Source organism: Piliocolobus tephrosceles, chromosome 13 (genome assembly GCF_002776525.5).
Source record: "Piliocolobus tephrosceles isolate RC106 chromosome 13, ASM277652v3, whole genome shotgun sequence".
Classification (NCBI taxonomy): Eukaryota; Metazoa; Chordata; class Mammalia; order Primates; family Cercopithecidae; genus Piliocolobus; species Piliocolobus tephrosceles.
In genome coordinates, this window is record NC_045446.1 from 10,017,687 (window position 1) to 10,031,608 (window position 13,922).

At 57.3% G+C, this 13,922-nt stretch overlaps 1 protein-coding gene across 1 annotated transcript in view; it reads left to right on the forward strand.

Moving 5' to 3' along the window:
• Nucleotides 1-13,922, forward strand: part of MACROD1 (mono-ADP ribosylhydrolase 1) — a 175,459-nt gene that overhangs the window by 34,720 nt on the left and 126,817 nt on the right. The gene's annotated exons all lie outside the window — the stretch shown is intronic.

Below are 13,922 nucleotides of genomic sequence, written 5' to 3' on the forward strand. Positions count from 1 at the left end.
CAGCCTGGACTGTGCCAAGCATCTCTCCGTGCCAGCTTCCTGGAGATCGCGGCTCAATAGAGCACATCCCTGCATCTTCCTGGTGGCAGGTTCCATCTGCCAGACCCTGAGGAGCCGCTGACTGGGGAGGGCCTGCTCCGGACCCGCCCATCCCTGGCGACTGCCCCGAAACCCTTCACCCTGGGTTTATAATCTCTGCTTTAAAGAGGACTCCAATCCCTTTCCCCTCCCCCCGCCCCACCCCCAACGACCAGTCCATTCACCAGGGCCCTGATCCAGGAGAAAGCTAATTAAAGAATTTCTGCTCTTGGCTCAGCCTGGACATAGAAGATTCCCCTTGGTCTTCCTGGAGTATCTGAAAACAGGTGGAGAAAGGGGGCGTCAGATAAGCCCCGGGAGCCTCCATAATAGGCTTACTCCCCCCAAAGCCAGCAGGTATCAAACAGCTCTCCTCCCGGCACCACTGAGAAAGGGCTTGAGAATTTGGAGGATGTGGGGCTGTTCCCAACCCCATGGGTCCCAGACTGTAGGTCACCTTGTCCCCAGCTCCCCATGAATGGGAGACTGTGTTCCCCATGAGTTTAGACGGAGTATCAGCCGTTTCTGCATAGTTCACCAGAGTGGGGGAAGGTGCAGAGACCTGGCCCCAGCAGCTCCAGCGTGGGGAGGCCCCACTTCCAGGGCTGCCAGCAGTCACTGTGATGACTGGCAGGTAGCAAGTGCTCAGTCAATGCGGCCCTCCCTCCTGCTCACTTCCCTCCTGTTCCCCCTGCCCCCCTCCTCAGCTTCTTTTCTTTCAAGGGCCTGTTTGCCTCTAGGAGATTTTCATCAACCAACCACAAATATTTACTCAACACTTATAGCAGGCAGCACGTGAGCTCTACAGGGCAGGGGGCTCTCGGTCCCATTTGCTGCATGTTCCCCATCTGAATAGGGCCTGGCATGCAGTAGGTGCTCAATAAAGGCTTGGTTGGCAGTCACATCCTGAGACAGGGTAGTCTCTGCTCCCAGAGAACTTACACTCCTGCTGCCTTCAGAAAACATCCTGAGGGGCTGGGCGCGGTGGCTAACTCCTGTAATCCCAGCATTTTGGGAGGCTGAGGTGGGCATCGATCATTGAGGTTGGGAGTTCAAAACCAGCCTGGCCAACATGGAGAAACCCTATCTCTAGTAAAAATACAAAAATTAGCCGGTCGTGGTGGCACACGCCTGTATACCCAGCTACTTGGGAGGCTGAGGCAGGAGAATCGCTTGAACCTGGGAGGCGGAAGCTGCCGAGATCACCTCACTGTACACCAGCCTGGGCGACAGAGCAAGACTCCATCAAAAAAAAAGAAAATGCGGCCGGGCGCGGTGGCTCACGCCTGTAATCCCAGCACTTTGGGAGGCCGAGGTGGGCGGATCACGAGGTCAGGGGATGGAGACCATCCTGGCTAACATGGTGAAACCCCCTCTCTACTAAAAATACAAAAAATTAGCCGGGCGTGGTGACGGACGCCTGTAGTCCCAGCTACTTGGGAGGCGGAGCTTGCAGTGAGCCGATATCGTGCCACTGCACTCCAGCCCGGGCGACAGAGCAAGACTCCGTCTCAAAAAAAAAAAAAAAAAAAAGAAAACGTCCCGAGGGTCTTTGAGGGATCAGAGTCCCCACACGTGGGTGGGGTGAGGGTCTTAAAGCCTGCCCTCCCCGTCACTCTGAGCTATGGCCAAGCTGGGTGTAACACTGGAGAGAGCTAGGGTGTCCTCACTCGCTTCAGGCAGCTGGCCCCCATTTCCCTCTGCAGTGCCTGGGGCGGGGGTGACAGGCAGCATTTAGACCGGCAGCTCCCTGCGCAGGGACCTCCCGGGGCACTCGCCTGCATCACAAGAATAAAAATGATAAAAACCTGCCACTGAATTCTGGGTGGCAGTAAATTACTTAACACCTGAAACAGGTTGAAATGTGGCCACGGTGGTTTTAATAAGCCCATCTCCGATGCAGTGCTTCCTCGAGGGGCCGGCTGGGTCTCTTCTCGAGGCATAATTTCATCTCGTCCCAGGCTTGGCAGCATTGCAAATAAGATTTCACTTCCCCTGTAAATCTCCGATGGGGGGAGTGCAGGATTTCATTTGTGCTGTCAGTTAGCACTCCAGAGAGCCTGTTTACTTTGCCGCAGGAGGAGAAGGTCCTCCGGAGGTGCTGGACGGGGTGGCAGGTGGGGAGGCGGGGAGGTAGCAGCATGTGTGGTGGGTCCTGGAAGCACGCCTTATTTGGGGTGCCTGAAAGTGGATGAGCCAATGTCAGACCCACGGAGGCAGAATTTCAGGGCCGGCTGGGAGCCCTCCCATGCGTCCGGGACCCTCCTAGGCTGGGTGATAAGACTCAGCCACAGAACTTGGGTGTGGGGGTGTGGCCTGGGGTGTTAGACCCCTCCCGGGTTTGGATGGGTCTTCTCCAGGATGCTCGGTGAGGCCAGAGACTTCTCCTGGGAAGTAGGGGCAGGAGAAGGGAAGCTTCCAGAACCCAGTGGCAGCCAGGTAAGGGCAGTTTCCAGGTATAGGAAAGCAGCCATGGAGGGGTAAGGTATCACCCACTCTTTCTCCCGTTTGAGCGGGAACTTTTAGTCCTGAGTCTGACAAAACAGATGAAGTCAGATACACAAAGCTGGAGCCCTGGGACTTGAGGTGCCGCAGGGCAGCCATTCGGGGGTATTACCCACACGTGCCCCTAATCCCAGTGATAATGCAAGTCCTGAGAGATTTGTGGGGAAAGAAAGGGCCCAAAGTGACTGGCTGGAGGGTGGCACGGTGGGGGCTGTAGCAGTGGTGGGCGGCAGGTTTCTCGGGGGATCACCCCATCTCCTGGCATCCAGCTGAAGACATGGTGTCAGGGCTCTTTGGGGCCAGCAGGTCCCCTGCAGGGCCTTTGAGGCACTGGCCAGCCCTGCTTGCTCTCCTGTAAGGACGGGAGGCTCACTGCCCCTCCAACCACCCAGTCCTCTTCAGAACAGGTTACGTTTGGAGGGTTTTCCTTCCGTTCCTGAAACACAGGTCCTGGCAATTCCCTCCTGTGCGGCCCAAACCTGGCTGGGCCCCCAACTCCCCTGGGGTACATATTAAAACCTGAGATGTCCCCCACACCCACCCCCATCCTGAAGCCTAAGGCTGCAGCCAGCCTGTCATCCTCTTCAGCAGGGTGTGCACCTGGGAGAGCTGGGGGTGGTTTGGGGAACAGGCCTCAGCCTGTACGGATGCCTCTCTGTGCTGGACCTGGGGGCACTTTGCTGCCTGGCTCTGAAGGTCCCGCCAAGAACCTGGGCCTCCCTGCAAGAAGTGCCAACCAGCTCAGCACCTGGTTCCATCCCTGGGGGCCAGGAATGTGGGAGAAACCCCCCAGGAGGCTGTGCTGGGGTTGGGGGAGGCCTACACTTCCCAGACAAACTGTAGGCAGCACGGCCTCCCATGCCCTCTCACAGAGGCTCCGTCACAGCCGTGGGGTCGGTGCGGATGGTTTCTGAGCTGGGCACTCCCAGTGGCTTTACCTGTGTCGGCCCACCTCACCCTCCCAACAGCAGTCGGAGATGGAGCTGTTATCATGTACACACGGACTTGGAAACTGAGGCACAGAGAGGATGAGTAGCACAGGTGGTAACTGGTGGAGCCCACGGGTCTGATCCAGTACCCAGGGACTCCAAGGCCCTGCCCCAGGAGGGCAATGGTGTTAATCCAGTGGTTCCCAAAGGCCTGTGACTGGGAGCCCTTTCTGGGCAACACCTCTGTTAGCTCCAGGGACTGAAGAACACAGTATGAGAACACAGCCCTTCTTCCCTGGCTTCCAAGGGCTCCACAGGAGTCCCCAGATTTGTGGCGCTGCCACACATGGGGAGGGTGAGGTAAAGCCGGGAGCAGGACTTCCTGGGGGAAGGGTGGGTTCCCTGGGGTTGGCAAGGGCTGTGGTGCTTGGAGAGTCATCCTCCTTGTACTCACATGGATCCACGGAGCAATTGGCCGATTGATTTACTGTTTATTGACTCACTCTTCATTCCTGTTTACGCGGCCTCCTGCTGCCAGAGCAGTGCCCTCTGGGGATCTGGAGGTGTGGAGGGTAAGACCTGCCAGTCTGGGCCCACCCGAGTGAGGTGCTGGAAGGGGTCACCTGTGCAGGTGAGAAAGGACAGCAGAGGCACGGGGCCCAGGGCGGGACAGCCAAGGAAACTAGCGCAGCATAGACCTGGAGTCTGAGCCACACTGGGCCTGGGGGCGTCAGGTGTGGTGGGCAGAGGGTGGGGCTGCACTGGGGCTGGAGTCTGAGGGGGACAACGGGGAGATGGGGGGACACAGGGCCTTCCTGAGTGGGGCGCAGAAGCGGACCTGCCCTCCTGTCTGCCTCAGGCAGGCGGCGTGCCAGGCCTTCCCTGTTACCTCCTAGTCTTCCTCATCCATGGAAGCGTCCTCTGTGGAAACCTGGTTCCCCACAGAGCCTCCCCAGCCCCACCCAGGCTAGGCCCCCACTCAGCCACGGAGATTCCTCCCTACTCGGCCGGGCGCGGTGGCTCAAGCCTGTAATCCCAGCACTTTGGGAGGCCGAGACGGGCGGATCACGAGGTCAGGAGATCGAGACCATCCTGGCTAAAACGGTGAAACCCCGTCTCTACTAAAAAAATACCAAAAAACTAGCCGGGCGAGGTGGCGGGCGCCTGTAGTCCCAGTTACTTGGGAGGCTGAGGCAGGAGAATGGCATAAACCCGGGAGGCGGAGCTTGCAGTGAGCTGAGATCCGGCCACTGCACTCCAGCCCGGGCGGCAGAGCGAGACTCCAGTCTCAAAAAAAAAAAAAAAAGAAAAAAAAGATTCCTCCCTACTCCTCCATGAGGTAGGAATATACCAGCCCCAGCGCATAGTAGGCCCTCAGTCAGTATCTCCTGGCTGGCTGGCTGGCTGACTGTGCTCCAGAAAGAGCCCTCGGCAGCCCCAGAGAATGAGTCTCAGGTGAGGGAGTGGGCACCCTTCTTGGGCACCCACTGTGCGCTGGGTCTGAGGGGGAAGTTGGAAGAACAGCCTGGGTCCTTTCCCGGGTGGTCACACTGTGTGTGCCACATCTTAGAGTGGTCTCTCTTGGGCTGCTCCTGCCCCGGCAGGACAGGAGGTGAGGATGGAGGAGGAGGGTGGCGCATAGAGCACCTGTGGGGCCCGCGTAACCCCACCCAGGGCCACCCGCCACCGAGAATTAACTTTGCTTCTTTGGAATATAAGGAAAAACCCGTTAACTGTATCCAGACATGAAATCAGATCTCAGGCAGAAGTAATGAGTTCTTGTTTTATGTTAAATTTAGCAGCAACTGCTATTGTTCTCATGGAGATTTTGTTCCTTCCCCCTCCCTTTGGGGTGTGAGCGAGGCAGATGAGGCTCCAGAGCTGAGTGTAATGGGCACATCTAGGGGACGGGGGCGTTTGGGGTGGTGGCATAAGTTCATGTCCCCAAACACCCGGACAGTCCCACTTTTATCCGGGAGCCACTTGGTTGCTGGAGCCTCTTCCAGGATAACCCACAGCTCCTGCTGACACATACTTCTCCACGTAGAGACCCTCTCAGAGTCTGCGTTCAGCTCTGGGTCCCCTCATGGTGACTCAGGTGTCAGCAGACCTCTGGGGCCTGTGGGTGGGGACAGAGGTCCCTTCCTCCTGCAGCAGAATCATTTTGGTTGGGACAGTGCTAGAGGGAACAGTCTCTATCCTGCCCAGCCACCGCCTCTGAGCCAGGGCACCCCAAGAACAGAGCTGACCCTCGGGGGCAAGGCCCGGGGAGGGGTGTGGGCCGCTGAGACTGCATGTGCCCCGGCACCTGGCCCCTGGCCCGTTGGGGTGCCAAGCCGAGAGTCAGCAGCAGAGATGACTGTAAAAGTTAAATCTTTCTATTTATTTCAAGAAAGAACAAGGCAAGTGGACTTGGACATTTTCTATGAAAACAGACAAACAGAAAATATGACCAAGTAATTAATCACATTCATCTCAACATTGAAGTTTCAAGGCACCTACAAGAAGGAGGCCAAAGGGCGGTTCGCAGTGCACTTTGGTTTGTGTTGTCGTCGTGGTGGTGGGTGTTTGGGCCGGGTCAGCCATCCAGTCGCATGGCAGTGGGCGGTAGCTGGGGTGGTCAGGCCCGTCACTCAGGCCCCTGAGACCGCTTCCAAGAAAAAGAAAGGAGACAGTGCTGCACCCGGGTGACTGATTCGGCAGGTGAGGAAGGCTGGGGGGCTTGGGAAGTGGGGGTACTGGCTCAGGGGCCCCTTGGACATCAGACGGGATCTTGGTCACAGGCTTGGGAGAGATCAGGCCTACTCCCCAGACCCAGGCTTCCTGCCTTCTGTAGAGCAGAAGGACCCACCCCATTTGCTAGGGGCTGGCCAAGGACCCCTCCCTGGTCTCCTCCTCCTCTTCAGACCACCGGGAAGGGGACGACGCTGTGTGCCACTCCAGAATGCTTTACAACACTACATGAGATACAAATAACCTGTTGACATCTGGAAAGGGAATTACTGTTGGTGGCTCTTAGGACATTCCTCTGCCATGTTTATAGGGGGTGCGGGCTCTTTTAGACAACTTTCATCTTTGGCCTCCCTGTTCACACTTGCCTCCTGGCTCCAGCTCCAGCTCCAGCTAGCAGAATCCCACAAGTGTCCCTCTCCCTGGCTAGCCTATTTCGACGCCACATACCCACTCCACCCTCCGTCATCTCTCTCCCCACTTCTCTCCCTCTTAGATGACAAGCCAGGAACAGTGCGCTGTGTGGCTTCCTCCCCACGGCTCTCAGCCTCTCCTTATGAGCAGGAAGGCACCAGGCAGGTTCCTCGGAACCCCCTGGCGGCTTGCCTTGGGTGCCCAGGTGGGCTGCTGGCGGTGTGGAGGTGTGTTGTGTTGAGAAACAGTCTTAGGCTAGTTTCGGGGTTTTGCGGGGGTGTCTTCTCACCTGCGTACTCAGAACTTTTGAAAATGGGACTAGCCCGAGGAGGGGTGGGCTCAGAACATTGCAAGCCTGCGTTCCATATAGGGAAGGTGAGAGAGGCCTGGAGCCGCCTGGCTCCAGGGAGATGAGCCGGTGGCGGCCCCGTATCCGCCATGGCTTTGATTGTCGCTTTGTGGTGCGTTTGTTTTTTCCCATCTACAGAGGAAGCCTGAAGAGTTCCTCCAGGTGGGTGGCTCCTGGTGCAGGGATTCTGCGGGGGCGGCAGGCAAGGCAGCAGGTGTCGCCTGGGATCTGGATTTCTTGCAGCGCCTCTGTGGGGCCCTCCCCCAGGTCTCTCCCCCTTGTCATCCACTCGAGGCAAGTCTTGGAGAAGGGAAACTGAGTCACCCACGCAGGTGGGGGCAGCCACCGGATCTCTCAGAGTGGCTACATTTCTCCATCTGGCTCACAGCTGGCAATGCGTGGATCCGAGGCGGGGTGGAGCGAGGCGCTTCCGAGAGGTAAAGCTGCTGAGATGAGCCCTTCTCTGTGCCAGCTGCTGGTGGGGCAGGTGCAGGACGAGAGAAGCCCATTTGTTGCCAACACTTATGCCTGGGACATCCTCACTGAGTGGGCAGATGGCAAGTGGGGAGGAAATGAGAGGAGGAGACGGCCTCATTCCATTGGTGGCGGAGAAAGGATTGAGTATCCCTGTGTGCCAGGCACTGTGCTGGGCCCCAGTGACCCTCGGAAGGGCAAGGTGCTGACTCTGACCATTTACTTTGATGAGATTTAGGGCTGGTGGCAGCAAAGACCTTCCTTCAAGGACTGTCTGGTCTTAGGCTTTGGGCTTTCAGGTGTGGGGAGGCGGGGGGCCAGGGCACTGTGCCCACTCAGATGGCCACAGTGTTTTCGGGGCTGGCTTTGTTAGGATGTGGGGGCAGTCATCCCACCCACAGGGTGCCCTATGCCCTCGGCGCCCCCACATTCTCTCCTGGTACAGGCCGGGCATTTCGGTGACAAGGGGTGGGGGGGACAGTGACAATGATCTCAAAGAGCCAGGCCCTGGCCAGGGTCTCTAGCAGGTACCAGAAGCAGGAGCTGTCCCAGGCAGGAGTCTCCAAGGGAGACGTGGAGAAAAGACGAGGCTTTGGCCCTGTGCGATGGCTCACACCTGTAATCCTAGCACTTTGGGAGGCTGAGGCGAGCGGATCACCTGGGGCTGGGAGTTCGAGACCAGTCTGACCAACATGGAGAAACCCCATCTCTACTAAAAATACAAAATTAGCCGGGGTGGTGGCGCATGCCTGTAATCCTAGCTACTCAGGAGGCTGAGGCAGGAGAATCGCTTGAACCTGGGAGGCAGAGGTTGTGGTGAGCCGAGATTGCACCATTGCACTCCAGCCTGGGCAACAAGAGCAAAATTCCATCTAAAAAAAAAAAAAGACTAGGCTTTGCTCTGTGGCTTTGGGGGTCTCCAGGCACACCTGCACATCTATTTATGGTGAGAAAGGGGGCCTGACCCCGCCTTTTGGAATTTCCAAAACCAGGGAGAACCCACAGATTAAAAATGCCGAGGGAGGGCCGGGCGCGGTGGCTCAAGCCTGTAATCCCAGCACTTTGGGAGGCCGAGATGGGCGCATCACGAGGTCAGGAGATCGAGACCATCCTGGCTAGCACTGTGAAACCCCGTCTCTACTAAAAAAAATACAAAAAACTAGCCGGGCGAGGTGGCAGGCGCCTGTAGTCCTAGCTACTCGGGAGGCTGAGGCAGGAGAATGGCGTAAACCCGGGCGGCGGAGCTTGCAGTGAGCTGAGATCCGGCCACTGCATTCCAGCCCGGGCAAAAGAGCAGGACCCCGACTCAAAAAAAAAAAAAAAAAAAAAAATGCCGAGGGAGGGGGAAGAGCAAAGGAAGGGGATGGAGAGCAAAAAGAATCTGTGAGTTTTTAAAAAGAAGCAAATATGGGTATTTCAGGCACCTACTTGGAACATTTCAAAAGAAACGGTAAATGCTTAAAACCACAGAGTGCAAAGTGCCCCAGGCGCCGTCCACCGGCGGTGATGGATGGATGGATACCACGGCAGCAGCAGCATAGAGCATGTTGGACTGCACGGGAGGCAGCCCTGGCTTAAGAGACAGGCCCAGGATGCAGTCCGGGCTTCGGAGCCACAGGGCCTGGGAGGCGCTCTCCATCGGCCCCTCCGGCGAGCCACAGGTGCTGAGTTTAGACTCTGGAAAGTGGGTGGCGCACATCTGTACTTTCTTGGTGCCTCTTGGACACTGAGGATAGGTATTTTGCAGCCTCTCTGCTGGCACAAGCGGCTTCTTGGTGGGGCTGGTCTGGCTACAGGACTGCCCTGACTTGGGGTTTTCAGGGGATTCCAGTGACTTTGAGCAACACAGTGAACATCTCTTGATATCTGCTCCCTTTCAGTGTCCTGGGGGATGAGAAAGCAAGGGTGGGAACCAGGATCTTCTAGTCAAAGCACCAGACCTTGGGAGGAAAGTATCTGCCACGTCCCCGTCTAGTGCTTGAATGCTCCCAGTGACGGAGAGCTCACTGCCAGCTTCCTTTACTGGGCTAGAGTTTCTCTTCCCTGACCTTCAGTTTTCCCTTTACCCACTCCCCTTTTACTGGCCACAAGGAGTGGACTGGAGACAGACCCACCCAGAACAGAAAGGAAGTAGAAAAGCCCATGACTCTAGAGTCCTACTCTCTAAGGACTGGATGGGCCACTTGTTGCAGAGGCCTGAGCCCCTTTCCCTAAGGCAGTGCTGGAGCCTCAAGCCTGAGTACTCTGACCCATTTGGTGTTGGTCTTCAGAGACCCTGGCTCCCCAGAGAGCCAAGCCAGGGCAGATGCCCCCACCTCACACCCACCCCCCCCGGCCCCCGCCACCCATCGAGGCCCAGGAAGGCCCTGCTGTGGAGACAGCCACTTGGGGCAGGTTCATAAACCACGAAAAATCCGCCTTTCCCTTCACCTCCAAGGAGTTTAACCTCTCCTAATCAATTTAGCAGACTCCCTTGGTTGTAAACGGTAACGATTTGCATTTTTGAGCCTTTTTATCCCTCCTTAAGAAAAAAACATGCCTCCTCTCTGCATTCAGGAAAGCTGATGCACTCAGGAAGGCCGATGCACGGCTGCGAATCGCTTGTGAGTGCTCGCCCTGGCGCCCACCCAGGGGCAGGCAGCAGCTGCTGTCACCTGCGCCTATCGAGTATGAGGAGGCATGCGGATGCTCGCCACTGACCCCGGCTGTGTCCTGGCCCTGAGAGCAGGGTCTGGCCCTTGGGGGCACAGGTCCCTGCGCCTGGCCCCTCCTGCCAGCACTGCCCCTGCTCTCCCCGTTGCCCTCCCCGCCCCTTCGCTCCCTCTCTGCCACATCCAATTCTCCTTGTTGTATTTTTCATAAGTGCGAGGCTCAGAAGCCCCTGCCTCCTCCCTGGCATGTTCAGCAGGAAGCGGGTTTCTGAAGTGGGCTGGCTTTGGGATTTGAGCTGCCATTTTCAAGGGGGAGAGTCTGCTCTTTCTCCTCCTCTCCTGGCTCCTTGGCTCCAGGGCTGGAGGTGAAGGAGGGAGGCACAGGTTCGGAGGCAGACTTGGGTCCTGGCCTGTCCTCCGCTCAGGCCCTGACCAGCCCCTCCGACCCTTCAGGGATCCCTCACCTGACTTGGGCCAGCTAGAACCTTTCAGTGCCAGCACTGGGGAGGGGCCCCCACTCAGCCTCTGGAGCACCAGTTTCCTGAGTGACCTTGGACCCCGCCCTAGCACACCCCCACTTTACTGAAAGGGAAACACAGGCCGTATTCTCACCAAACCCTCTTTCCCTGCACCTCTTGGAAAACATCTCCCTGACCCCCTCCTCGGCTCTCTGCCTGGCTTTGTTCGGACAGGGCTGGGCTGGGCTCAGAGGGAGGGTTTCCTGGACCCCCAGGGGAAGGAGGAGACCCGTGCCTGCATAGAGGGAGGGAGAAGAGGCACAAGGCAGGTGTGGGCTTTGGGCTTTGGGAGAGTCAGGTTGGGCCCCTCCCAGCTGCTGCCATCTTCCCAGGTGCTGTCCCCTCCCCCTGCCAGCATCACCCAGAGCCAGGAAGGTGCAATGCCCCAGCTCTTGGCTCCAGACCTGCATCCCGGCCCTGGGTCAGGGAGACCCCTGGCTGCCGCATGTACCATGTTAGCATGGAGGTGGTCGAGCAAGCCCCAGCCTATTTAGAGAAGATGGAGGCTGTGGCGGGAGGCCGTGGGGAGGGGGAAGGAGAAAAGGGAAGAAAAGCAGCTTTTGATGCACATCATGTCTGCGGAATTGAGTATGACTAATTAATAGATTTTATTTTTAGTAATCTCTTAAGCATTCCATACGTTGGGCCCCACGCCTGAGCTGAGCTTACAAGAGGCCTCATTCGCAAAATGCAAATGATTCCCGGCCTGCTGGTGCCTTCTCTCTCTCCTTCCTTGCCTTTTCTTTTTTTTTTTTTTTTTTTTTTTTTTTTTTTGAGACGGAGTCTCGCTCTGTCTCCCGGGCTGGAGTGCAGTGGCCGGATCTCAGCTCACTGTAAGCTCCGCCTCCCGGGTTTACGCCATTCTCCCGCCTCAGCCTCCGGAGTAGCTGGGACTACAGGCGCCCGCCACGTCGCCCGGCTAGTTTTTTGTATTTTTTAGTAGAGACGGGGTTTCACCGTGTTAGCCAGGATGGTCTCGATCTCCTGACCTCGTGATCCGCCCGTCTCGGCCTCCCAAAGTGCTGGGATTACAGGCTTGAGCCACCGCGCCCGGCCTCCTTGCCTTTTCTTTCCTTTCCTTTTTTTTTTTTTCTTTTAAGGGGAAATTCAAAGGAAAATTGCCATGTAATAGAAAAGACATTCCAATCACTACATCTAATTACCACGAAGGGTAAACCACTTAACCAAAGAAGTGTCGTAGGCTTTTTTTTATCTTTAACTTTAAACCTGCCTTAAATGCCACAAAACGTACTCATCAGTGCTGAGGCCGCTGAGGTTGTTCTGGTTACTTAGAGGCTGTGAGGGTCAGCCCGGCCGCGGACGTTCCTTCGGAAAAGTCGGCTGTGCACGGGAGCCTGGGAGAATTTAAACAGGCCCCGGGGGAAGGCGGGGTGTCCTGAAACATCTCCTATCTTGTGGTGTGAGACCAGCTGGGAGGAGCTGGGCCAAGAGGGGATGGGATTTCAGAACGGACCTAGCTTCTGGCTCCCTCCCTGGCTGAGGGGGCTGTGACACAGCAGATATTTGGGGGCTTGCTCTGGGAAAGCCCCGAAAGGACCCTGGGAAGGTGTCAGGATTGCTGAGGGGCAGAAGAGATGAGAATGTCAGCTCTGGAGCTGGGTCCCAGGGCCCTGACTGGGTGGCGCTTCCACCTTCATCCGCACTTAGAGCTCCAGGGGGCGGGTGATCCCTGCAGTGAGGCAGGCAGGGTCTGGTAAGAGGGGCCGAGCCCCGCGCTCGCCCATTTAGTGCAAGAACCAGGAGCAGGAGACTCGCGTGGTCCTGGAGCCCAAGGAGCTCCTCTGGGGCAGCTGCCAGGGATCCTGCCTGCCTGGGCCCGCTCTGCAATGCGGGGGAGGAAGGCTCATCACCTAGGCCTTGTCTCAGAGGGCGTGGCTGGGCACAGGCTGGCTCCCAGCTCTGCCTGCTCTCTAGCACTAAGTCCGCCGCACTCCTGCCCCAGCCAAACAGGACCTTCCCAGGCAGCTCTCACAGTCCTGGCTACCTACTGTCCCCAGATGCCTTCCTAAACACTAAGGGCATGACCTGACCTGTCTAGGGTAAGGAGAGGAGACAAGGGGACCTAGGTGAGGTGGGAGCAGTGTGCTGGCAGCACCGTGTTGCAGATGGGTGGCACTTGGGGGAAGGCAGTGATCAGAGTGGTGCCCTTCAGGGAGGGGGGGCTCAGTTTAGAATCAGCAGAGACCTGGGACTTCTGTCCCCCATGCCAACGTGGCACACCTCGGGCACTCTCTCCTCCCAGACAACCCAGGTGGGCCCTTCTGCTCGTCTCAGGGCGGGGGAGGCCATGGTCCACAGGGAGGGCCTACTTTTTTTTTTTTTTGAGATGGAGTCTCACTCTTTGCCCAGGCTAGAATGCAGTGGCACAATCTCGGCTCACTGCAACCTCTGCCTCCCTGGTTCAAGTGATTCTTCTACCTCAGCCTCCCGAGTAGCTGGGTAACAGGCGCCTGCCACCACGCCCGGCTAATTTTTGCATTTTTAGAGAGACGGGCTTTCACCATGTTGGCCAGGCTGGTCTCAAACTCCTGACCTCAGAAGATTGCCTCAGCCTCCCAAAATGCTGGGATTACAGGCGTGAGCCACCGCGCCCGGCCTGGGGCTTTTACACAGACCTGACATTAAGGCCTGGGGAAGTTTCTCTCTTGACCTTATTGTGTGAGAAAATGATTCAGGCAGGAAAAGGAAAAACACGTCTAGTTTCGAGTGAAAGGTGCCCACGCTGCTCGGCTGTTCCCCAGGGCTGAGGAGTGGACCTGTTCTGTGGGCTAGCTCCCCCCGGGCTGTGCTGGGAACCTGCACCCCTCCTTCCACTTTCTACCTGGCTGTTGTGTCCACTCCTTTCAGCCTCATCTCCTCACTGAAGGCGCCGGTTGGGCCTTTTAACGTAACCCCTGCCCCGCTGCTGCTTCTGCCTTTGCTTTCGCACGGCGGCGCAGGCCGTTTGAAAAGAGCATCACCAGGCGCTCCCAGCCCTCTCATCCTCCTGCCCTCGGACCAGCATCTCCTCTTTGACGTTCCTTTTCCTCTGCGCAGAACAAGCAGCACAGTGACAGATGGTGACCCGGGCTCCCCGAGTACTGGGACGCAGGCTCCACTCTTCCCCCTTCTCCGATTCGCTGTCATTATTTCATCATCGTTTTAATCTCATGGCTCACCACACTGCACTGTCAGTTGATAAATGAATGATAGCGACATGGATTCCAGAGAGAGGAAATAAAATCTTAGCTCTTCTGAGGGCCCCAGTCAGGGC